The sequence below is a fragment of the Hemiscyllium ocellatum genome, chromosome 5 (genome assembly GCF_020745735.1).
Source record: "Hemiscyllium ocellatum isolate sHemOce1 chromosome 5, sHemOce1.pat.X.cur, whole genome shotgun sequence".
NCBI classification, from domain to species: domain Eukaryota; kingdom Metazoa; phylum Chordata; class Chondrichthyes; order Orectolobiformes; family Hemiscylliidae; genus Hemiscyllium; species Hemiscyllium ocellatum.
This window is the reverse complement of record NC_083405.1, coordinates 5,701,667-5,727,012: the sequence shown is the minus strand read 5'-3', so window position 1 is coordinate 5,727,012 and position 25,346 is coordinate 5,701,667. Positions and strand designations below refer to the sequence as shown.

Below are 25,346 nucleotides of genomic sequence, written 5' to 3'. Positions count from 1 at the left end.
AGAGAGGGGCACAGAGTGAGGGGCACAGAGTGAGGGGGACAGAAAAAGGGGGACAGAGGGAAGGGGACAGAGGGAGGGGTACGGAGAGAGGGGGACAGAGAGGGGGGTACAGAGATGCGGGGATAGAGTGAGGGGAACAGAGAAAAGGGGACAGAGAGAGCGATGTCAGAGAGAGGGGGGCAGAGATAGAGGACGGACAGAGAGAGGGGGACAGAGAAAATGGGGACAAACAGGTGGGACAGAGCGAGGGGAGACAGAAGACAGGGGGCAGGGAGGGTGGACAGAGCGAGGGTGGGACAGAGAGAGGAGGGACAGAGAGGGGTGACACAGAGAGGAGGGACAGAGGGGGGACAGAGAGGGGTGTAACAGAGACAGGAGGACAGACTTAGGGGGACAGAGAGACGTGGGAACAGAGGGGAGGACAGAGTTTGGGTGACAGAGAGAAGGGGGACAGATGGAGGGGGATAGAGAGAGGATGGACAGAAACAGGGGGACAAAGAAAGGGGACAGAGAAAGGGGAACTGTGAGAGGGGTACAGAGAGAGGGGAACAGAGAAAACGAAACAGAGAGAAGGGAGCAGAGAGAAGGGGACAGAGAAAGGGGGACAAAGAGATGGGGATAGAGTGAGGGGAACAGAGAGAAGGGGCAGACAGAGGTAAACAGAGAGAAGGGGTCAGAGAGAAGGGGAACGTGGAGAGGGGGACAGAGAGAGAGGGACAGAGAGAGGTGGGGACAGACAGAGGGGGACAGAGAGAGGGGGGACAGAGAGGGGGGACAGAGGGAGGGGGACTGAGAGAGTGAGGACACAGAGAGGGGTGACAGAGAGTGGGGTGACAGAGAGAAGGGGAAAGACAGAGGGAAAGAGAGAGAGGGACAGAGAGAGGGGGATGTGGAGAGGGGGACAGAGAGCGGGGGGACAGAGAGGGGGTGACAGAGAGAGGGGGACCGAGAGAGGGGGCACAGAGTGAGGGGGAAGAGAGAGACGGGGGTCAGAGAGAGGGGGATAGAGAGAGGCGGACAGAGGGAGGGGCAAAGAGAAAGGTGGGATAGAGAGAGGGGGAACAGAGAGAGAGGGACAGAGAGAGGGGGATGTGGAGAGGGTGACAGAGAGCGGGGGGACGGGGGGGACAGTCGGGGGGACAGAGAGAGGGGGGAAAGACAGAGTGAGACAGAGAGGGGGACAGAGAGGGGGGACAGAGAGAGTAGGACAGACTTAGGGGAACAGAGACGTGGGGACAGGGACATGTGGACAGAGTGGGGGACAGAGATCTGGGGGACAGAGAGAGTGGGGGACAGAGTGAGGGTCACAGAGAGGGGAACAGAGAGAGGGGAACAGAGAGGGGGACAGAGAGGGGGACAGAGAGAAAGGGGACAGAGAGAGAGATAAAGAGAGGGGGGACAGAGAGATGGATGGCAGAGAGATGGGAGACAGAGAGAGAAGGAACAGAGAGAAGGGGACAGAGAGAGGGGGACACAGAGAAGGGGACAGAGAAGGGGGACAGAGAGAGGGGACAGAGAGAGAGGAACAGAGAGAAGGCGAAAAGAGAGAAGGGGACAGAGAGAGGGGAACAGAGAGAGGGGAACAGAGAGAGGGGGACAGAGAGAAGTGGATAGAGAGAAGGGGATAGAGTGAGAGTAAGAGAGATAAGGGGACAGAGAGAGGGGAGACGTGGAGAGGGGGACAGAGAGAGGGGAGACAGAGAGGGGGGAACAGAGCGAGGGGATACAGAAGACAGGGGGCAGGGAGGCTGGACAGAGCGAGGGTGGGACAGAGAGAGGAGGCAGAGAGACGGGATACAGAGAGGGCGGTGACAGAGGAGGACAGACTGAGGGGAATAGAAAGACGTGGGGACAGAGATGTGGGGGAAAGTGAGAGTGGGGGACAGAGTGAGGGGGACAGAGAGTGGGACAGAGAGAGGAGGACAGAGACAAGGAGACAGAGAGAGGAGAACAGAGAGAGCGGGTCTAGATACGGGAAGAGAGTGAGGGATACAGAGAGATGGGGAAAGAGAGAGTGGCACAGAGAGAGAGGGTGAACAGAGAGAGGGGGAACAGAGAGAGCGGGGACAGAGGAAGGGGACAGAGAGAGGGGAACAGAGAGAAGGGGGAGAGAGAGAGTGGGGGACAGAGAGAGGGGACCGAGAGATGGGGGCCAGAAAGAGGGGAACAGAGAGATGGGGGAGAGATTGAGGGGGACAGAGAGAGGGGGGACAGAGAGAGGGGGACAGAGAGAAGGGAACAGAGAGAAAGAGATAGAGAGAGGGGAACAGAGAGAGCGGGGCAGAGATACATGGATAGAGTGAGAGGAACAGAGAGAAGGAGACAGAGAGATGGCGGACAGAGAGAGGGGACACAGAGAGAGGGGGGACAGAGGCAGGAGGACAGAGAGAGGGGGAACAGACGGGGGGACAGAGAGTGGGTGGAGAGAAGACAGGGGGACAGGGAGGGTGGACAGAGCGAGGGTGGGACAGAGTGAGGGGCAGAGAGAGGCTGGACAGAGAGGGGGGTGACAGGAGAGGAGGACAGACTTAGGGGGACAGAGACGTGGGGACAGAGAGCTGTGGGACAGAGAGGGGGGACAGAGTGGGGGTCACAGAGGGGTAACAGAGAGAGGGGAACAGAGAGAGAGGGCCACAGAGAGAAGGGGGACAGAGAGTGGGAGACAGAGAGAGGGGGGCAGACAGGGGGACAGAGCGAGGGGGGACAGAAGACGGGGGACGGAGAGAGGGGTACAGACTGGGGGACAGAAGACAGGTGGACAGGGAATGGGGGCACAGAGAGAGGGGGTCAGAGAGAAGGGGATAGAGTGAGGGGAAAGAGAGAAGGGGACAGAGAGAGGGTGGATGTGGAGAGGGGGACAGACAGAGGGGGACAGAGGTACGGGGACCGAGAGAGGGTGGACAGAGAGTGGGGAACAGAGAGAGGGGGACAGAGAGAGGGGGGACAGAGAGAGGGGGACAGAGGGAGGGGGATAGAGAGAGGGTGGACAGAGAGAGAGCGAGAGAGGGAGGGGGACAGAGAGAGGGGTGGCAGAGAGAAGGGGACAGAGAGAGGGGGACAGAGAGAGGGGGACAGAGAGAGGGGACCGAGAGATGGGGGACAGAAAGAGGGGAACAGAGAGAGGGGAGACAGATAGAGGGGGGCAGAGAGAGGGGGCAGAGAGAAGGGAACAGGGATTGGAACTGAGAGACGGGGACAGAGAGAGAGAGGGACAGAGAGATGGCGACAGAGAGACGGGGACAGAGAGAAAGGGATAGAGAGAGCGGGACAAAAAGAAGGAGACAGAGAGAAGGGAACAGGGAGAAGGAGACAGAGAGAGGAGAACAGAGAGAGCGGGACATATATGGAGATAGAGTGAGGGGAACAGAGAGAGGAGGGGCAGAGAGAGGGTGACAGGGAGGGTGGAGAGAGCGAGAGTGGGACAGAGAGATGGGCAGAGGGAGGGGGAGAGAGGGGGGCGTGACAGAGATGTGGGACAGAGAGGGGGTCAGAGAGAGGGGGACAGAGAGAGTGGGACAGAGAAAGGGAGACAGAGAGAGGGGAAGAGAGAGAAGGGGACAAAGAGAGGGGGACGTGGAGAGGGGTGACAGAGAGAGGGGGGTCAGAGAGAGTGGAGGGACAGAGAGATTGGGACAGAGAGGGGGAACAGAGAGAGGGGATAGAGTTACGAGGACAGAGAGAGGGTGCACAGAGAGTGGGGAACAGAGAGAGGGGGTCAGAGAGAGGGGGACAGTGAGGGGGGGACAGCAAGAGGGGTACAGAGAGAGGGGGGACAGAGAGAGGGGTACAGAGAGAGGGGGACAGAGGGTGGGAGATGGAGAGCGGGGAGACAGAGAGAAGGGTGTCAGAGAGAGGGGGACAGAGAGAGGGGGTCAGAGAGAAGGGAGACAGAGAGAGAGGAGGGACAGAAAGGAAGGGACAGAGAGAGGGGGTTAAGAGAGAGGGGGACAGAGCGAGAGTGGACAGAGAAAGTTGGGACAGAGAGAGGGGGACAGAGAGGCGGAACAGAGGGGGAGACAGAGAGAGTGGGTACAAAGAGAGTCGAACAGAGAGAGGGGGACAGAGAAAGGGGACAGAGAGAGGGAACAGAGTGAGGGGGACAGAGAGAGAGGGACAGTGAGAGGGGGGCACATATGGGGGGACAGCGTGAGGAGGGACAGAAGACAGGAGGACAGGGAGGGTGGACAGAGCGAGGGAGGGACAGTGAGATGGGGCAGAGAGAGGGGGACAGAGAGAGGGGAAAAAGATAGAGGGGACAGAGAGAGGAGGACAGTGAGTGGGGACAGAGAGAGGTGTGGCAGAGAGAGTGGGGACAAACTTGGGGGACAGACAGAGGGGGACAGAGAGAGGGGAACTAAAAGAAGGGGACAGAGAGAGGGGGGTAAGAGAGAAGGGGCAGAGAGAATTGGGACAGTGAGAAGGGGACAGAGAAAGGTAGGACAGAGAGAGGGACAGAGAGGGGGGCAGACTGAGGGGGCAGAGTGGAGGAGTCAGATGGGGACAGACAGAGGGGGACATAGAGAGGAGAACAGAGAGAGGCAAACAGAGAGGGGGGGCAGAGAGGGGGGATAGAGAGGGGGACAGAGAGAATGGGACATGGAGAGGAGAATAGAGAGAAGAACACAGAGAGACCGGGACAGAGAGAGGGGGGTAAGAGAGAAGGGGCAGAGAGAATTGGGACAGTGAGAAGGGGACAGAGAAAGGTAGGACAGAGAGAGGGACAGAGAGGGGGGCAGACTGAGGGGGCAGAGTGGAGGAGTCAGAGGGGGACAGACAGAGGGGGACATAGAGAGGAGAACAGAGAGAGGCGAACAGAGAGGGGGGGCAGAGAGGGGGGATAGAGAGGGGGACAGAGAGAATGGGACATGGAGAGGAGAATAGAGAGAAGAACACAGAGAGACCGGGACAGAGAGAGGGGCAGAGAGCGGGGACAGAGAGACGTGGTACAGAGAGAGAGGTCAGAAAGAGCGGGGACAGAGAGAGGGGGGACAGAGAGACGGGGTACAGAGAGAGGGGGACAGAGAGAAGGGGACATGGAGAGGAGAATAGAGAGAAGGACACAGAGACACCGGGACAGAGAGAGGGGCACAGAGCGGGGACAGAGAGACGTGGTACAGAGAGAGAGGTCAGAGAGAGTGGGGACAGAGAGAGGGGGGACAGAGAGGGGTTAATAGACTGAGAAAACAGAGAGTGTGGGACACAGGGGGTGACATAAAGGGGACACAGAGACACGTGGACAGAGAGAGGAGGACCGAGAGAGGAGGGACAGAGAGTGGGGACAGAGAGAGGGGTGACAGAGAGAGTGGGGACAGACTTGGGGGACAGACAGTCGGGGAAAGAGTAAGGGGAACAGAAAGGAGGGAACAGAGAGAGGGGGTAAGAGAGAGGGGCAGAGAGAGTGGGGACAGAGAGATGGGAGATAGATAAGGGGACAGCGAGAGGGAGAGAATGAGAGGGGGACAGAGAGAGGAGGACAGAGAGTGGGGTGACAGAGAGTGGGGTGACAGAGAGTGGGGACAGACTTTGGGGACAGACAGAGGGTGAAAGAGTAAGGGGAACAGAAAGGAGGGGACAGAGAGAGGGGGTAAGAGAGAGGGGCAGAGAGATTTGGGACAGAGAGGGGGGACAGAGAATGGGGGACAGACAGAGGGAGGACAGAGAGAGAGGGACAGAGCAGGGTGCAGAATGAGGGGACAGAGAGAGGGGGACAGAGAGAGAGGAACAAAGATAAGGGGACAGAGAGAGTGGGCAGAGAGAGGGGGACAGAGAGAGGGGACAGAGAGGGGGGGAAATGGAGAGGGTGGACAGAGAGAGGGGAACATTGAGAGGGGGAGAGAGAGGTGGTCAGAGAGAGGGTGACAGAGAGAGTGTGACATTGAGTGTGGGGCAGAGAGAGAGGGGACAGAGAGGGAGGGGGGAAAGGGGGGAGACAGAGAGGTGGGGGCAGAGAGAGGGGGCAGACAGCGAGTCGACAGAGAGAGGGGGACAGAGAGAGGGGGACAGAGAGAGGGGGGACAGAGAGAGAGGGGACAGAGAGAGGGGGGCAGAGAGCGATTCGACAGAGAGAGGGGACAGAGAGAGGGGGGCAGAGAGCGAGTCGACAGAGAGAGGGGGACAGAGAGAGGGGGACAGGGAGAGGGGGACAGAGAGAGGGGCAGAGAGAGGGGGACAGGGAGAGGGGGACAGAGAGGGAGGACAGAGAGGGATGGGTGCAGTGTGAGGGGAACTGAGAGAGGGGGACAGAGAGAGACAGGGACAGAGAGTGGGGTGCAGAGAGAGTGGGTACAGAGAGAAGGGAACAGCGTGAGGGGGATAGAGAGGAGGAGGAGAGAGAGGGGGAACAGAGAGGGTGGATAGAGAGGGGGAAAGAGAGAAGGGAACAGAGAGAAGGGGACATGGAGAGGAGAATAGAGAGAAGGACACAGAGAGAGCGGGACAGAGAGAGGTGCACAGAGCAGGGAGAGAGAGACGGGGTACAGAGAGAGGAGGACAGAGAGAGTGGGGACAGACTTGGGGGACAGACAGAGGGCGAAAGAGTAAGGGGAACATAAAGGAGGGGACAGGGAAAGGGGGTAAGAGAGAGGGTCAGAGAGAGAGGGGGACAGAGAAAAGGGGACAAAGAGAAAGGGGAACAGAGTGAGGACAGAGAGAGGAGTGACAGAGAGAGTGGAGACAAACATCGGGGACAGACAGTGGGGGAAAGAGAGAGGGGAACAGAAAGGAAGGGACAGAGAGAGGGGGGTAAGAGAGAGGGGGCAGAGAGAGTGGGGACAGAGGGAGAGGGTGACAGAGAGGGGGGACAGAGAGGAGTGAATAGAGAGGGAAATCAGAGAGTGTGGAACACAGGGGGGAGGTGAAGGGGGACAGAGAGAGAGAGGGGCAGAGAGAGAGGGGGACAGAGAGGGGGTACAGAGAGATGGGGTCAGAGACACATGGGGCCAGAGAGAGAGAGGCGCACACAGAGACAAAGGGGCACAGAGAGATGTAGGACAGAGAGAGGAACAGAGAGGGGGCAGACTGAGGGGGCAGAGTGGAGGACTCAGAGTGGGGACAGACAGAGAGCGACATAGAGAGGGGGAACAGAGAGAGGGGACAGAGAGAGGGGAACAGAGAGTGATGGGACAGAGAGTGGAGGACAGAGAGTGGGGAACAGAGACAGGAGTGACAGAGAGAGTGGGGACAGAGCGAGGTGTGACAGAGAGGGGGGTACAGAGAGAGTGGGGACAGAGAGAGGGCGGACAGAGAGAGTAGTGATAAAAATGGGGGACAGAGAGAGGGGGACAGAGAGAGGGGAACAGAAAGAAGAGGACAGAGTGAGGGGGGTAAGAGAGAGGGGGCAGAGAGATTTGGGACATGTCGCGTGACAGACAGAGGGAGGACAGAGAGGTAGGACAGAGAGAGGGACAGAGCAGGGTGCAGACTGAGGAGGCAGAGTTGGGCACAAAATGGGCAGACAGAGAGTGGGAGACAGAATGATGGGGACAGAGAAAAGGGAACAGAGAGCGGGGAACAGTGAGAAGGGAACAGAGAGAGGGGACAGAGAGGGGGAGAAAGGGAGAGGGACAGAGAGAGGGAAACAGAGAGGTGTGGACAGAGACAGGCAGGGACAGAGAGAGGGGGGGTAAGAGAGAGGGGCAGAGAGAGTGGGGACAGAGAGAGAGGGTGACAGAGAGATGGGGACAGAGAGGAGTGAATAGAGAGGGAAAACAGAGAGTGTGGGACACAGGGGGGAGAGGAAGGGGGACAGAGAGAGAGAGGGGCATAGAGAGAGGGGGACAGAGAGGGGGTACAGAGAGATGGGGTCAGAGACAGATGGGGCCAGAGAGAGTGAGGCGCACACAGAGAGAGAGGGGCACAGAGAGAGGTAGGACAGAGAGAGGGACAGAGAGGGGGGCAGAATGAGGGGGACAGAGAAAAGGGAACAGAGAGCGGGGAACAGTGAGAAGGGAACAGAGAGAGGGGACAGAGAGGGGGAGACAGGGAGAGGGACAGAGAGAGGGAAACAGAGAGGTGTGGACAGACACAGGCAGGGACAGAGAGAGGGGGGTAAGAGAGAGGGGGCAGAGAGATTGGGGACAGAGAGAGAGGGTGACAGAGAGATGGGGACAGAGAGGAGTGAATAGAGAGGGAAAACAGAGAGTGTGGGACACAGGGGGGAGATGAAGGGGGACAGAGAGAGAGAGGGGCAGAGAGAGAGGGGGACAGAGAAGGGGTACAGAGAGATGGGGTCAGAGACAGATGGGGCCAGAGAGAGTGAGGCGCACAGAGAGAGAGAGGGGCACAGAGAGAGGTAGGACAGAGAGAGGGACAGAGAGGAGGGGAGACTGAGGGGGCAGAGTGAGGGGAACAGAGAGAGGAGGACACAGAGTGAGAGGGGACGGAGAGAGGGGAACAGACAGAGGGGGACAGAGAGAGGGAGGACAGAGGTGGGGGGCAGAGAAGCCGATGCACAGAGAGGGGGTGGGACAGCGAAGGGGGCAAAGAGAGAATGGGAAAGAAGTGGTGACAGAGACAAGGGGACAGAGAGGGTGGGACAGAGAAAGCGGGGACAGAGTGAGGGGCACAGAGAGAGTGGGGACAGAGAGAGGGGGACAGAGTGGGTGGGACAGAGAAAGCGGGGACAGAGTGAGGGGGACAGAGAGAGAGGGGGCACAGAGAGATTGGGGGCAGAGAGGGGGGACAGAGAGACGGGGGACAGAGGGAGGGGGACAGAGAGAGGGGGACAGAGTGAGGGGGACAGAGATGGTGTGACAGAATGAGGGGGACAGAGAGAGAGGAGGACGGGGCAGAGAGAGGAGATCAGAAAGAAAGGCGAGAGACAAAGGGGGTACAAAGGGAGAGGGGGCAGAGAGAGGGGGGACAGAGAGAGGGGTGACAGAGAGAGTAGGGATAAACTTGGGGGACAGAGAGAGGGGAACAGAGAGAGGGGAACAGAAAGAAGGGGACAGAGTGAGGGGGGTAAGAGAGAGGGGGCAGAGAGATTTGGGACATGTCGCGTGACAGACAGAGGGCGGACAGAGAGGTAGGACAGAGAGAGGGACAGAGCAGGGTGCAGACTGAGGAGGCAGAGTTGGGCACAAAATGGGCAGACAGAGAGAGGGAGACAGAAAGAGGGGGACAGAGAAAGGGAACAGTGAGAAGGGTACAGAGAGAGCGGACAGAGAGAGGGAGACAGGAAGAGGGACAGAGAGAGGGAAACAGAGAGGTGGGGACAGAGACAGGCAGGGACAGAGAGTGGGGGACAGAGAGAGTCAGGGACAGAGAGAGAGGGAACAGAAAGGAGGGGACAGAGAGAGGGGGTAAGAGAGAGGGGCGGCGAGAGAGTTGACAGAGAGAGGGGGACAGAGAGAGGGGGACAGAGAGCGGGAGGACAGTGGTGGGGGGCAGAGAAGCCAATGCACAGAGAGGGGGTGGAACAGCGAAGGGGGCAAAGGGAGAATGGGACAGAAGTGGTGACAGAGAGAAGGGGACAGAGAGGGTGGGACAGAGAAAGCGGGGACAGAGTGAGGGGGACAGAGAGAGGGGGACAGAGTGAGGGGGACAGAGTGAGGGGGACAGAGAGAGAGGGACAGAGAGAGGGGCCACAGAGAGAGTGGGGACAGAGAGAGGAGGGACAGAGAGATGGGACAGAGAGTGGGAGAACAGAGAGAGGGGGAAAGACAGAGGGGGACAGAGAGAGGGAACAGAGAGAGGGAAACAGAGAGATGGGACAGAGAGTTGAGGACAGAGAGTGGGGACAGAGAGAGGGGTGACAGAGGGGGGGAACAGAGAGAGTGGGGACAGAGAGAGGGCGGACAGAGGGGGGGACAGAGAGAGGGGTGACAGAGAGAGTAGTGATAAACATGGGGACAGAGAGAGGTGGACAGAGAGAGGGGAACAGAAAGAAGAGGACAGAGTGAGGGGGGTAAGAGAGAGGGGGCAGAGAGATTTGGGACATATCGCGTGACAGACAGAGGGAGGACAGAGAGGTAGGACAGAGAGAGGGACAGAGCAGGGTGCAGACTGAGGAGGCAGAGTTGGGCACAAAATGGGCAGACAGAGAGAGGGAGACAGAAAGAGGGGGACAGAGAAAAGGGAACAGAGAGCGGGGAACAGTGAGAAGGGAACAGAGAGAGCGGACAGAGAGAGGGAGACAGGGAGAGGGACAGAGAGAGGGAAACAGAGAGGTGGGGACAGAGACAGGCAGGGACAGAGAGTGGGGGACAGAGAGAGTCAGGGACAGAGAGAGTCAGGGACAGAGAGAGGGTGGGAAAGAGAGAGGGGGCAGAGAGAGGGGGCAGAGCGAGAGCGGCAGAGAGAGATTGGGACAGTGAGAGGGGGCAGAGAGAGGGCGACGGGGTGGGGGACAGAGAGAAGACAGACAGGGAGAGAGGTTGGACAGAAATGGGGGACAGAGAGGGGGGAGACAGAGAGGGGAGGACAGAGAGAGTGCGAACAGTGAGGAGGGACAGAGAGAGGGGAACAGACAGAGGGGTGACAGAGAGAGGGGTGATAGAGAGAGGGAGGACAGAGAGAGGGGGGCAGAGAGAGTGGAACAGAAAGAGGGGTGACAGAGAGAGGGGGTGCTGGGAGAGAGGTTGGACAGAAAGGGGGGACAGAGAGAGGGGATACGGAGAGGTATACAGAGAGAGGGGAGACAGAGAGAGGGGAGACAGAGACAGAGTGCAAACAGTGAGGAGCGACAGAGAGGGGGGGAGAGAGAGAGGGGGCAGAGCGAGAGCGGCAGAGAGAGATTGGGACAGTGAGCGGGGGACATGGGGGCAGAGAGAGAAGGGGACAGAGAGAGGGCGACAGAGGGGGTCAGAGAGAGGGGGGACAGAGAGAGGGGGGACAGAGAGAGGGGGGACAGAGAGAGAGGTTGGACAGAAAGGGGGACAGAGAGGGGGAGACGGAGAGGTGGACAGAGTGAGGGGGGCAGAGATGGGGGACATTGAGGGGGAAACGGAGAGGGGGTAAAGGGGGGTACAGAAAGTGGGGACAGAGCCAGGGGGACAGAGAGGGGGGGGAGAGAGAGAAGGTCAGAGAGGGCGGACATAGAGGGTGGGTCAGAGACAGGGGACAGAGCGAGGGGTTACATAGTGCGGGGGACAGAGAGAGGGGGGAAGGAGAGATGGGGTCAGAGAGAGGGGGACAGAGAGAGGGGGACAGAGAGAGAGGCGAGAGACGGGGGGGACAGAGAGAGGGGAGGGTTCAGAGAGGGATACACAGAGAGGGGACAGGGAGAGAGAGGACAGAGAGAGGGGGACAGAGAGAGGGGAGACAGAGAGAGGGGGTCAGCGAGAGGGGGACAGAGAGAGGGAGGACAGAGAGAGTGGGGACAGAGAGAGTGGGGACAGAGAGAGGGGGACATCGAGAGGGGAGACAGAGAGAGGGGGGACAGAGAGAGGGGGGACAGAGAGAGGGGGACAGAGAGAGGGCGGACAGAGAGAGTGGGGACAGAGAGAGTGGGGACAGAGAGAGTGGGGGGACAGAGGGAGGGGTGACAGAGAGGGGGGACAGAGAGAGAGGGGTGACAGAGAGAGGGGAACAGTGAGGGGGGACAGAGAGAGGGCGGAAGGGGGGCAGAGAGAGAGGGCGGACAGAGAGGGGGGACTGAGAGAAGGGGACTCAAAAGGTGGGTCAGAGAGAGAGTGCGGACAGAGAAGAGGGGCAGAGAGCGCGGGATAGAGAGAGAGGGGGACAGAGAGAGTGGGGACAGAGAGAGGGGGACAGAGAGAGGGGGACGGGGCACAGAGAGGGGGGACAGAGAGGGGGGACAGAGAGAGGGGGACGGGGCAGAGAAAGGGGGATAGAGAGAGAGGTGAGAGACAGAGGGGGGACAGAGAGAGCGGTAACAGAGAGAAAGAGACAGAGCACAGGGACAGAGAGAGGGGGACAGAGATAATGGGACAGAGAGTGGTTAAGAGAGATCGAAAACAACGATCGAGTGTAACGGGGGGACATAGAGGGGGGTACAGATACACGGGAGACAGAGAGAAGTCGGAAAGAGAGAGGGGGACAGAGAGAGGGGGACGGAAGGGGAGGACATAGAGAGGGTGGGACAGAGAGAGGGGGGACAGAGAGAGGGGGCACAGAGAGAAAGGGGACAGAGAGAGGGGGGACAGAGCACAGGGACAGAGAGAGGGGGACAGAGAGAGGGGGGACAGAGAGAGGGGGGACAGAGCACAGGGACAGAGAGAGGGGGACAGTAAGAGGGGAACAGAGAGATTGGCCCCAGAAATTGTGCGACAGAGCGAGCGGAGGCTGGAGAGGGGACACAGAGAGGGGGAACAGAGACAGGGGGTCAGAGAGACGGGGTTAAAGGGGTCAGAGAGAGGGATTCAGGGAGAGAGGGGATAGAGAGAGGGGGTAGAGAAAGGGGGCACGGAGAGTGGGGTAGAGAGAGTAGGAGGAACATTGAGCGGGTACAGAGAGAGCAGGGACAGAAAGGGGTGACAGAGAATAGGGGACAGAGGGAAGGGGACAGAGAGAAGGTGTCAGAAAGAGGGGGACAGAGAGAGGGGGCAGAGTGAAAGGCACAGAGAAAAAGAGACATATAGAGAGGGACAGAGAGAGGGGGATCAGAGAGAGTGGGGACAGAGAGAGGGGGGACAGAGAGAAAGGGATCAGAGAGAGTAGGGACAGAGAGAGGGGGGACAGAGAGAGGGGTGACAGAGAGAGAGGGACAGAGAGAGGGGGATCAGAGAGAGTGGGGACAGAGAGAGGGGTGACAGAGAGAGGGGAACAGAGAGAGGGAGACAGAGAGAGAGGGGACAGAGAGAGGGGGACAGAGAGAGGGGTGTCAGAGAGAGGGTGACAGAGAGAGGTGACAGAGAGTAGGGGACAGAGAGAGGGGGAACAGAGAGATGGTGGTCAGAGAGAGAATGGGACAGAGAAGGGGACAGAGAAAGAGGGGCCAGAGAAAGAGGGGCAGTGAAAGAGAGGACAGAGAGGGGCGAACAGTGAGAAGGGGGCAGAGAGAAGGGGACATTGACAGGGGAACAGAGAGAGGGGGACAGAAAGAGGGCGACAGAGAGAGGGTGGATAGAGGGGGGGCACAGAGAGGGGCAGATAGAGAGAGGGGAGACAGAGAGAGGGGGAACAGATAGAGGGGGCCAGAGAGTGGGGGACAAAGAGAGGAGTACAGAGAGAGGGGGACAGGAGAGGAGAACAGAGAGAGGAGAACAGAGAGGCGGGGGTCAGAGAGAGGGGTGGCGGAGCGAGGGGACGCAGAGAGATGGGGACAGAGATGGGAGACAGAGATGGGAGACAGAGAGATGGGGGACCGAGAAAGGGGTCGTAGGAGGGCAGGGAGAGGGGTTCAGGGAGAGACGGCCTCTTTCTCTGTCCCCATTTCTCTGTCCCCCTCTCTGTCCCCACTCTCTCTGTCCAACCCTCTCCCTTTCCCCCTCTCTCTGCCCCCTCCCATTATCCCCCCTCTCTCCATACCTCCTCTCTGACCCCCATCCGCCCCCTCTCTCTCCGACCTCTCTCTGTGTCCCGTGTCTCTGTACCTCCCTCTATGTCCCCCCGTGACACCCGCTCTCTGTTTTCCATCTCTCTTAACCACTCTCTGTTCCCCCCTGTGCCCCATTCCCCCATCTGTCTCACCCCATCCCCCCACACTGTCCCCCCTCTCTGACCCCCGCCTCTCCCTCTGCCCCTCTCTCTGTCACCCCTCCCTCCGTCACCCCTCTCTCTGTCACCCCTCTCTCTGTCCCAATGTCTGTCCCCCTGACTCTGTCCCTCTCTCTCTGTTCCCTTCTCTCTGTTTCCGGTCTCTCTGTATGCCTCTCACTGTTCCCCCTCTGTCTCTCGCCTCTCTTTCTGTCCCCGTCTCTCCGTCCCCCTCTCTCTGTCCCCCTCTCTCTCTGTTCACGCTCTCTCTGTCTGCCCTCTCCCTGCCACCGTCTTTGTACCCCTCTCTCTGTCCCTCTCTCTCTGTCCCTACCCCCACTCTGTCACCGACTCTCTGACCCCCCCAAAAGTCCCTCTCTCTCTGTCCCCCAATATCAGTCACCCACCTCTCACTGTCCAACCTCTGTGTCTCTCTCTATACCCATTCTCTTCCCCCGTCCTCTCTGGACACACCTCTCTGTGCCCACTATCTCTACCTCCCTCTCTCTGTACCCACTCTCCCTGAACCCCCTCCCTGTGTTCCCCTCTTACTGTACCCCTCTCTCTGACCCCTCTCTCTTTGTCCCCCTCTCTCTATTCCCGTCTCTCTCTGTCCCTCTCTATATGTCCCGTTCCCTCTGTACCCCTCCTCTGACACCCCACTCTCCTTACCACCTCTCTCTGTCCCCCGAGACAGAGAGGGGAGACAGTGAGAAGGGGACAGAGGGGCAGGACAGAGAGAAGGGGACAAACAGGGGGAAAGAGAGAGGGGTGACTGAGAGAGAGGGAGACAGCGAGAGGTGGGACAGAGAGAGGGGACACAGAGAGAGGGGACACAGAGAGAGGGGGTCAGAGAGAGGGGGGGCAGTTAGAGGGGGTCAGAAAGAGAAGGGGCAGAGAGAGAGAAGGGGCAGAGAGAGAAGGGGACAGAGAGAGAAGGGGACAGAGAGAAGGGGACAGAGAGAAGGGTACAGAGAGAGGGGGAAGTAGAGAATGGGACAGAGAGAAGGGGACAGAGAAAGAGGGGACAGAGAGAGAGGCGACAGAGAGAGGGGACACAGAGAGAGGGGGGCAGAGAAAGGGGGACAGAGAGAGGGGGAACAAAGAGGAAGGGGGCAGAGAGAAGGGGTTCAGAGATCAGGGAGACAGAGCGACGGGGCACAGAGAGAGGGCAGACAGAGGGGGGACAGAGAGAGGGGGACAGTGAGGGGCGGACAAAGAGAGGGGGAACAGAGAGGGGGGAATAGAGAGGGTGGGACAGAGAGGGAGGACAGAGAGGGGGGACAGAGAGAGGGTGACAGAGAGGGTGGAACAGAGAGAGAGGTCAGAGAGAGGAGACAGAGGTGGGAGGGGGCGGACAGAGAGGAGGGACAGAGAGAGGGGGACCGTAAAAGGGGGACAGAGAGAATGGGGATAGAGAGACGGGGACAGAGAGAGGTGGACAGAGCAAGCGGGTGATAGAAAGGAGGCACAGAGAGGGGGCCAGAGAGAGGGGCACAGAGAGAGGGGGATTTGGGAGAGAGAGTGGACACGGGGGTACTGAGAGGGGGACAGAGAGAGGGGGACAGAGAGAGGGGGACAGGGATAGGTGGAAAGAGAGATGGGGTCACAGAGAGGAGGACAGAGAGAGGGGGGACAAAGAGAAGGGGATAGAGAGAGGGGGACAGAAAGAGGTGGACAGAGAGAGGGATCGGAGTGGAGGGCAGAGAGTGGGGACAGAGAGTGGGGGACAGAGAGAGGGGAACAGAGAGTGGGGGACAGAGAGGGGGGACAGAGAGAGGGGGACAGAGAGAGGGGAACAGAGAGTGGGGGACAGAGAGGGGGGACAGAGAGAGGGGGGCAGAGAGAGGGGGACAGAGAGAGGGGGCAGAGAGCGTGTAAGAGATGGAAAACAGAGAGCGTTCGACATGGGGGGTGGTGGGGGACATAGAGGGGATACACAGGCACAGGGGACAGAGAGAGGTGGTAAGGAGAGAGGGGGGTCAGAGAGGGGGAACAGAGAGAGGGGGGAATGGAGCGAGCAGTGGACAGAAAGTGGGGGAACCGGGGGCAGAGAGAAGGGGACAGCGAGAGAGGGACAGCGAGAGAGGGGTGAGAGAGAGTGGGGGTCAGAGAGTGGGAGACAAGGTGGGGGGACAGAAAAGGAGACAGAGGTGGAAACGGGGGGTACAGGGAGAGGGACAGGGAGAGGTGGTGACAGAGGGAGGGAGAAGAGAGAGGTGGAAAGTGAGAGGGGTGGGCAGAGAGAGGGGGACACAGAGAAGAGGACAGAGAGAGGGGGATAGAGAGAGGGGGACAGACAGATGGGGACACAGAGAGGGGGGCAGAGGGCGGGACAGAGAGAGAGAGGGCGGTCAGAGAGAGGAGGGACAGAGAGGGGCAGACAGAGAGAAGGGGTACAGAGACCGGGGACGGAGAGGGCGGTTAGAGGTGGGGGACAGAGAGAGGGGTGACAGGGAGAGAAGATGGACAGAGTGGAGGACAGAGAGAGAGGGCGGACAGAGAAGGAGGACAGTGATAAGAGGACAGAGGGGGAGGACAGACTGAGGGGGAACAGAGAGAGCGGGACAGAGAGAGGGGGATAGAGAGACGTGGGGACAGAGAGAGGGGATGGGAGTGGAGGGTAGAGAGTGGGGACAGAGAGTGGGGGACAGAGAGTACGGGACAGAGAGAGGGGGACAGAGAGAGGGTAAGAGAGATAGAAAACAGAGCGGGAGACACGGGGGTGTGGGGGACATAGAGGGGGTACAGAGAAACAGGGGACAGATAGAGGTGGTCAGGAGAGAGGTGGGTCAGAGAGGGGGGAAAAGAGAGAGGGCGGACAGAGAGAGGGGGACAGAGAGAGGGGGACCGAGAAGAGGGGACAGAGAGGTGGGAGATAGAGAGGGGGGCACAGAGAGTGAGGGCGGACAGAGATGGGGCGGCATTGAGAAGAGTGACAGAGAGAGAGGGAACAGAGAGAGGAGGACAGAGAGAGGGGGACAGAGGGAGGGGACAGAGAGAGGGGTGACAGAGAGAGAGGGGGACAGAGAGAGGGGGAGAGAGAGTGGTGATAGGGAGAGAGGGGACAGAGAGAGTGGTGACAGAGAGAGGGGTGACAGAGAGAGCGGTGACAGAGAGAGCGGGACAGAGGGAGGGGTGACAGAGAGAGAGGGGGGACAGAGAGAGAGGGGACAGAGAGAGGGGTGACAGAGAGAGGGGGACAGAGAGAGGGGTGACAGAGAGAGGGATGACAGAGAGAGGGGACAGAGAGAGGGGTGACAGAGAGAGGGGTGACAGAGAGGGGGGACAGAGAGAGAGGGGGACAGAGAGAGGGGGACAGAGAGAGGGGTGACAGAGAGAGAGGGGGACAGAGAGAGGGGGACAGAGAGAGAGGCAGACCGAGAGAGGGGTGACAGAGAGAGAAGGGGACAGAGAGAGGAGTGACAGAGAGAGGGGTGACAGAGAGAGGGGGGACAGAGAGAGGGGTGACAGAGAGAGAGGTGACATAGAGAGAGGGAAAGAGAGAGGGGTGACAGAGAGAGGGGGCAGAGAGAGGGGTGACAGAGAGAGGGGGACAGAGAGAGAGGGGGACAGAGAGAGGGGTGACAGAGAGAGGGGTGACAGAGAGAGGGGTGACAGAGAGAGGGGGACAGAGAGAGGGCGACAGTAATAGTGGGACAGTAAGAGGGGAACAGAGAGATTGGCCCCAGAAAGAGCGGGACAGAGAGAGCGGAAACTGGAGACAGGGGGTCAGAGAGGGGGAACAGAGACAAGGGGTCAGAGAGAGGGATTCAGGGAGAGTGGGGATAGAGAGAGGGGGTAGAGAAAGGGGGCACGGATAGGGGGGAAGAGAGAGTAGGAGGAACATAGAGCGGGTACAGAGAGAGCAGGGACAGAAAGGGGTGACAGAGAGTAGGGGACAGAGGGAAGGGGACAGAGAGAAGGTGTCAGAAAGAGGGGGACAGAGAGAGGGGGCAGAGTGAAAGGCACAGAGAAAAAGAGACATATCGAGAGGGACAGAGAGAGGGGGAGCAGAGAGAGCGGGGACAGAGAGAGGGCGACAGAGAGAGGGGGATCAGAGAGAGGGGTGACAGAGAGGGGGGACAGAGAGAGAGGGGGAACAGAGAGAGGGGGACAGAGAGAGGGGTGACAGAGAGAGGGGGCAGAGAGAGGGCGGACAGAGAGAGGGGGACAGAGAGTATAGTCCAGGAGGACCCAAGAGCTGCTGTCCTGTCAGAGATAGAGGCCTGGTGGGTCACACACCTCAGGTGAGGAGCGAGGTTGAGAAGCTGGGGGCTGCATGGTAATGTCAGACATGATAGAGATTGAGCCAACAGTGTTGGCAACACGAACCAGTTAGCTGAGGTAACTGACCCCCCTTTGTAGCAGAGGGGTTCAATCCCTTGAACAGAGCAAGCTTGAGAATTCAACACTAAACCCAATCTGTACGGATGCACTGGGGACCTGAAACATCATTACAGAGATTGCTGAAGAAGCTAAGCATGTCCGGCAGCATCTCTGATGGGAGAGGGAGGAAGAGACAGACAGAGTTCACCTTTCAATCCAGTGATTTCTGCGCGAAAGTTCCTTCAGAACAGACCATTTTGAGGAAGGGTCCCTTCAAATGTGAATTATTCCTCTCTCTCTTCACCGTTGCTACTGAATATCCCCAGCCATCTCTTTGCTTGAGAATTTGATCTGAGCTGATCCAAGCGTCACTGAGTAATTCAGTCTGTGTTCAATGCCCTGAGGCTGCTTCTGCTGAAAGTTGACAAACAGGTTTATGGCTTTATAAGGTGTTGTATTCGGAGGGCGGGGTTCATGGGAGAACAGATACAGAACACAGGCACTTCACAAAGATCCTTATCAATGTAACTTTGTGATGTTAATTCAGAAGGAACAGCTCAGACCTAACATTTCAGTTAATCAGCCAAGGGGAGTATATATGTCATGACAAAGACTTGTTGTAAAGACTGTACAGAACCGAACTTTAGTGACTGTGTTTGTACGGAAAGCTTTTTTGTGAATAAAGTCTCTTTTTGAAATTGGTATAAGTATTTTTTCTAGGAGGATCAAGCATCTTGAGCTTGTGGAGGCATTGCCCTTGTTCCTAATCTTTCTGAAATAAACACTAGACAACATAGATACTCCCCGGGTATACACATCAAACGGTCATCGACGGGTAGGAGATGGTGGGATTGTCAGGGGGGCTCAGTGTTGCCTCACCCCCCGCCCCCGGGTTCGATTCCAGCCTCGGGCGACTGTGTGTGTGGAGTTGGCACATTCTCCCCGTGTCATCCTCCGGGTACTCCAGTTCCCTCCCACTGTCCAAAGATGTGCAGGCTAGGTGGATTAGCCAGGGGAAATTATGGGATACAGGGATTGGGGGTGGGGGGGGGGGATTGGGGGGCGGATGGGATGCTCTGCCACATAGAACATAGAACAGTTCAGCACAGAACAGGCCATTCAGCCCAAGATGGTGTGCCGACCACTGATCCTCATGTAAGGGAAACCGAATGAATGAACTTTCAAATTTCTGTAACCATATGCACGTCCAGCAGCCTCTTAAATATCTCCACTGACCTGCTTCAACAACTGCAGCTGGCAACGGATTCCATGCTCTCACAACTCTGCATAAGGAACCCGCCTCTGACATCACCTCTCTCCTTTCCGCCAAGCAGCATAAAACTATGACCCCTCGTGTTAACAATTTCTGCCTTGGGAAAAAGTCTCTGGTTATCAACTCTATCTATGCCTCTCATTATCTTGTACACCTCAATTAGGTCCCCTCTCTTCCTTCTTTTTTCCAATGAAAAGAAGTCCGAGATCAGTCAACCTCTCTTTGTAAGATAAGCCCTCCATTCCAGGCAGCATCCTGGTAAACCTCCTTTGAACCCTCTCCAAAGCATCCACATCTTTCCCATAATAGGGCGACCAGAACTGGATGCAGTTTTCCAAGTGCGGTCTGACCAAAGTTTTATAGAGCTGCAACAAGATCTCACGACTCTTAAAATCCATCCCTCTGTTAATGAAAGCCAAAAACCAATATGCTTTCTTAACAACCCTAGCCACTTGGGTGGCCATTTTAAGGGATCTATGTACCTGCACTCCATGATCCCTCTGTTCCTCCACACTGTCAAGAATCCGGTCTTTAATCCGGTACTCAGATTTCAAATTCGACCTTCCAACATGCATCACATCGCTTTTGTTCAGGTTGAACTCCATCTGCCACCTCTCAGCCCTTCTCTGCAACCGGTCAATGTCCCGCTGCAGCCTACAACGGCTCTCTATACTGTCAACGATACCTCAAACCTTTGTGTCATCTGCAAACTTGCTAACCCATCCTTCAATCTCCTCATCCAAGTCATTAATAAAAATTACAAAGTGTATAGGCCCAACAACAGAACCCTGTGGAACACCACTCACCACTGACTTCCAGGGAGAATATTTTACTTCTACCCCCACTCGCTGTCTTCTGTCCAACAGATAATTTTGTATCCAGACAGCTAAGTCTCCCTGTATCCCATTCCTCCTGACCTTCTGAACGAGCCTACCATGGGGAACCTTATTAAATGCCTTGCTGAAGTCCAGATGCACCACATCCACAGTTCGACCCTCATCAACTTGTCTAGTAACATCCTTAAAGAACTCAGTAAGATTTGTGAGGCATGACCTGCCCCGCAAATAGCCGTGCTGACTGCCTTTAATCAAGCCATGGTCTTCCACATGGTGATAAATCCTATCCCTCAAAATCCATTCTAACACCTTGCAGACTACAGACGTGAGACTGACTGGTCTGTAATTGCCGGGAATTTCCCTATTTCCTTTCTTGAAGAGAGGAATTGCATTTGCGTCTCTCCAGTCCTCAGGTATGGATCCAATATGAGCGAGGATGCAAAGATCTTCGCAAGTGACGAAGCAACCAAATTTCTCACTCCCCAGAGCAGCCGAGGACAAATCTGGTCTGGCCCTGGCGACTTGTCAATCTTAAAGTTTGTCAGAATTTTCAGCACATCAGCTTCCTCAATCTCTATCCGCTTCAGCATGCTTACCTGCTCCTCAATGGTTTCATTCACTACAAGGCCCTTTTCCTGAGTAAAGACGGAAGCAGAAACTCATTTAGGGCTTCCCTTACCTCCTCAGACTCTACACACAAGTTCCCTTTCCTATCCCTGATCTGCCCTACTCTTTCTTTGATCATTCTCTTACTCCTCACATACGTGTAAAATGTCTTTGTATTCTCCATAATGCTTCCAGCCAAGCCTTTCTCGTGCCCCCTCCTGGCTCTCCTCAGACTATTTTTGAGCTCCTTCCTCACCTGCCTGTCATCCTCTAGAGTTGAGAAAGACCCTTGCTTCCTCCACCTTACGTAAGCTGCCTTCTTTTTTTGACGAGAACTCCACCGCTCCCGTCATCCAAGGTTCCTTTACCTTACCCCTTCTTGCCTGTCTCAGAGGGACACATTTGTGCATCAGTCGCAACAACTGTTCCTTAAACAGTCTCCACATGTCTATAGTGCCCTTTCCATGGAACAATTGCTCCCTGTCCATGCTTCCCAATGCACGTCGGATAGTATCATAGTTTCCTTTTCCCCAATTAAATATCCTCCCATTGTGCCTGCTTCTCTCCTTATCCATAGCTATGTATAATGTGAGGCCGTTGTGGTCACTGTCACCAAAATGCTCTCCCACCGCAAGATCTCACACCTGCCCCGGCTCATTGCCGAGCACCAAATCCAAAATGGCTTCTCCTCTCGTCGGCCTGTCAACGTACTGAGTTAGGAAACTCTCCTGAACACACCATAAAAAACAGCTTCTTCCAAACCATCTGCTTGAAGGAGGTTCCAATCAATACTGGGAAATTTAAAGTCACCCATTACAACTACCTTAGTCCATTCGCACTTTTCCAAAATCTGCCGATCTATGCTTTCGTCAGTCTCCCTGCTGCTGTTGGGGGGTCTGTAGTAAACCCCTAATGAGGTAACTGATCCCTTACTGTTCCTAAATTCCACCCATACTGACTCAGCAGGCAGCCCCTCCTCGACAATGGTAACTTCTGTAGCTGTGACACTCTCTCTGATTTCCTTTCTGAATTCCTTGTATGTGGTGACCCTCAAGGGTTGGCCAGCACGGTGGCTCAGTGGTGAGCACTGCTGCTTCACAGCACCAGGGACCCAGGTTCGATTCCAGCCTTGGGCAACTGTCTGTGTGGAGTTTCTACATTCTCCCCATGACTGCGTGGGTTTCCTCCGGGTGCTCCGGTTTTCTCCCACAGTCCAAAGATGTGCAGGTCAGGTGAAATGGCCAGGATAAATTGCCTGTCATGTTAGGTGCATTAATCGGGGTAAATGTGTCTGGCTGGGTTCCTCTTTGGATGGTCAGTATGGACATGTTGGGCTGAAGGGACTGTTTCCACACTGTAGGGAATCTAAGGATCTATCCTTGGTCCCTCCTGTATCTCCCGTACATACTGCCAGGTGGTGACATCGTCCAAAAGCACCATGTTAGATTTCACATGTACACTGACACTGCCCAGCTCTCCCTCCCCATCATCCCTCTCCATTATTCCACTGTTACTCTGTTATCAAACTGCTTACTACACTCCCACTACTCGATTAGCTGCAATTTTCTCCAGTAAAACATTGCAATGGTTAAACCCATTACCTTCAGTTGCTATTACAAATTACTTTCCCTTACTGCTGAGCCCCTCCCTTCCACTGGGAAATATCTGAGGTAGAACTACACTCTTTACAATATTGCTGTCATATCTGACGCCAAGGTGACCTTCTGATCAGACATCTACACAATCACAAGCACCAGGAATTATAATCTGTAAAATGTTGCTTGTCTCCCCCTCACCCCAGCTCCATTGCTACTGAAACCCCTTACTCGTCTCGGTGTTGCCTTAAATTTGACGAATCTGGAACAGAATCCTTGATTCTGTGACTGACCCAGAATCTGCTTGGTTTCTGTGTTTCCTGCACAATTACCCCCTGCTTCCTTTGTGGTGCAGCTTTCTACAGTTTCCATCATTTAAATAACACTCTTCTTTTATTATCTCCTCCAAAATGTCCAACTTCCCGTTTTCCCAAATTATACTCCATCTGGCAACTTGTTGCCCACTTCTCCTGTGCATCTCTCTCTCTCTTCACAATCCTCTTAGAACTTAACAGTTATGCCTTTTCTAACAGATTCCACCCAATTCTTCTAAATGTTTACTGGGAGCACTGGGCAGTGGGAAGCATGCAGAGTTGCTCTGTTTTTAGAGATACACTATGGGAGGAGCTTGCTGCCCATTGGTCAGAATGGAGACAACTTGCCCATCAAGCTGCATGAGCCTTTCCCACCCCATGTTTTATTGATGAGGCACAGCGGCAGCACGGAAGGAAAGAAAAAGAAGCAAATCCTGCTCTCCACATCTCACTGACTCCTGGAACATTCTGTCCCATGTGTCAAAGATCTGCCCTGTTCAGTCACATATAGTCCCAAGGTGGAAACTCACAGAAACCCACATAGATTTCCCCCTGAACTGACTGCTGACCTCCACAAGGGGTAATGTGTCCAGTCATCCTGGGCCAGGAGGAGGGGATGGTGCGAGTTTCTAACCTGAACGGACAGTGACGGATTTTGTAAACTTGTATTACAGGTGGACATTCAGATGGTAATCTCAGTAACTGTAATGCCAAACTCTGACAGAATTACTCAATTATTCAGGACCTGGATATTGACATTATGTATGAGTATTGTGTTCCAGCTCAATCCCATTTACTGCATAAAAGTTCTCCGTTAAATCACCCCATTCTCTCAATAGTTCTCCCCATACCTTCAATGTATCCTGTAATCTTTGTATAATGAGCTGATGGGTGTAAGGTTTATTATTATAACGTGTAACTTTTCTAAACCCCTCTGTCACAGCTCCTCTCAATTTCCTTTGCTACAAGGAGAACAATCTCAGTTTCCCCAAACCCCTGATTCCCCAATGTCTGTTTGCTCTCTATAAGGTACACATCAGGATTGTGTTGGAACATTCCCCACTTGCCTGCATCAGTGCATCCCCCAATAATATTAAAGAAAGTGACCATCCTCCAGGACAAAGCACTGTGCCTGAGTGGTGTCCCATCCCCCACCTTCAGCATTCCCTCTCCACACCCCAGAGACACAGGTGCATCACTGTGTAAAAGAGAAAGGCAGCATTGTCCGACCAGACCATAGGTCTGCTCTCTCATTAGGGAGAGATGTCTGGTGGTGGTTTAACCTGAAGGTTACCCAACCCAGGCAAGGGGTGAGGTTAGAAAGGAGAGTCCATCTATTATAGATCGATATTACCTACCCAATGTATCAGCAACAACTATATCATACCAATGAATAATGTAAAAGAATATCCAAAACATGCTACAACAATCCCCCATTCCTTGAACCATCCTGGTAAATCTCCTGTGCCCCCTTTCAAGGACCCTGCCATCCTTCCCAATGTCTGGGCGACCTCTGGTTTGCACAGACCCAGTTGTTCTGTGTTCCTGTGGGTGATGGCATCATCGACCAACAGTTGCACTAAACCTCACTGTCTGTGAGGGTGGGAGACACAGAAATCCCAAGAGCATTTAAGACATATTTAGGTGCACACTTGTGATACCAAGACAGATGGTGCGAATGACTGTGTATTGGAAAATGGATCAGGATAGTTCAGTGATAGTTTTCTTCACTGGCACAGACTCAATGGCCCACGGAGCCTTTTTCTGTGCTGTAAACCTCGAGACACTTAATATAGGAATATGACAGGCCACCTTTGAAACCAGGTCAGAAAAAACGATAGCAGAATAGATGACACATGATTGGTCAATGTGTTTGGGAGGAAAGTGAGATGGAGAGGTTTAGGAGGAATTTCTGGAGGTCGATGCAGGAATCTGAAAGGGCCGTCATCAAGTGAGAAATAAAAATGGGGAATCCTCAAGGCCGAAATCAAAGAAAGGCACATGTAGCACAGCTTTGAGAGACTGGAGGGGATTAAAGTTAGGGAAGGGTCTGAGGCTGGAGAGGAATTATTAGAGATAAGGAAGATGTTCTCCGAGCTGGGAATTTGTGTTGCAGGCGTTTCATCCCTGTTTAGGTGACATCCTCCGTGCTTGGGACCCTCCTATGAAGCGCTTCTGTGATGTTTCCTCCGGCATTTATAATGGTTTGTACCTGCTGCTTCCGGTTGTCAGTTGTAGCTGTCCGTTGCAGCAAGAACTGACAACCAGAGGCGGCAGATACAAATCACTATAAATGCCGGAGGAAATATCACAGAAGCGCTTCACAGGAGGCTCCCAAGCACTGAGGATGTCACCTCGACAGGGGACAAAACATCTGCAACACAAATTCCCAGCTCGGTGAACAGAACCACAACAATGAGCACCCGAGCCACAAATCTTCTCACAAACATTGAAGATAAGGAAGAATTGTGTGGCTGGGTGAGATGACAGAGATAGGGAGAGATGTGAAGAGGGAGGACTGCAGTGATAGCAAGAAGTAGAGTCATAATGTTATGTAGCATGGAAACAGATCCTGTGATCCAATCAATACATGTCAAACATAATTCCAAACTGAGTTAATCTCACCTGCCTCCCCTTAGTCCACATGTATCCAAACATTCCCTATTATGTACCTGTCCAAATGAGTTTCTCGCAGATTTACTGCGGTGTGGAAACTGGCGATTTAGAGTCAGAGTCATAGAGATGTACAACATGGAAACAGACCCTTCAGTCCAACCCATCCATGCTGACCAGATAT

General features: G+C 55.6%; 1 long non-coding RNA gene across 1 annotated transcript in view; it reads right to left on the bottom strand.

Moving 5' to 3' along the window:
- The window catches only part of LOC132815940 (uncharacterized), a 31,656-nt gene extending 13,647 nt beyond the window's left edge, over positions 1–18,009 (bottom strand). The window contains exon 1 of the long non-coding RNA XR_009644720.1: positions 17,932–18,009. This is a non-coding gene — a long non-coding RNA (uncharacterized LOC132815940). The remainder of the gene's footprint in view (positions 1–17,931) is intronic.
- Between the last annotated feature and the right edge of the window lie 7,337 nt (positions 18,010–25,346).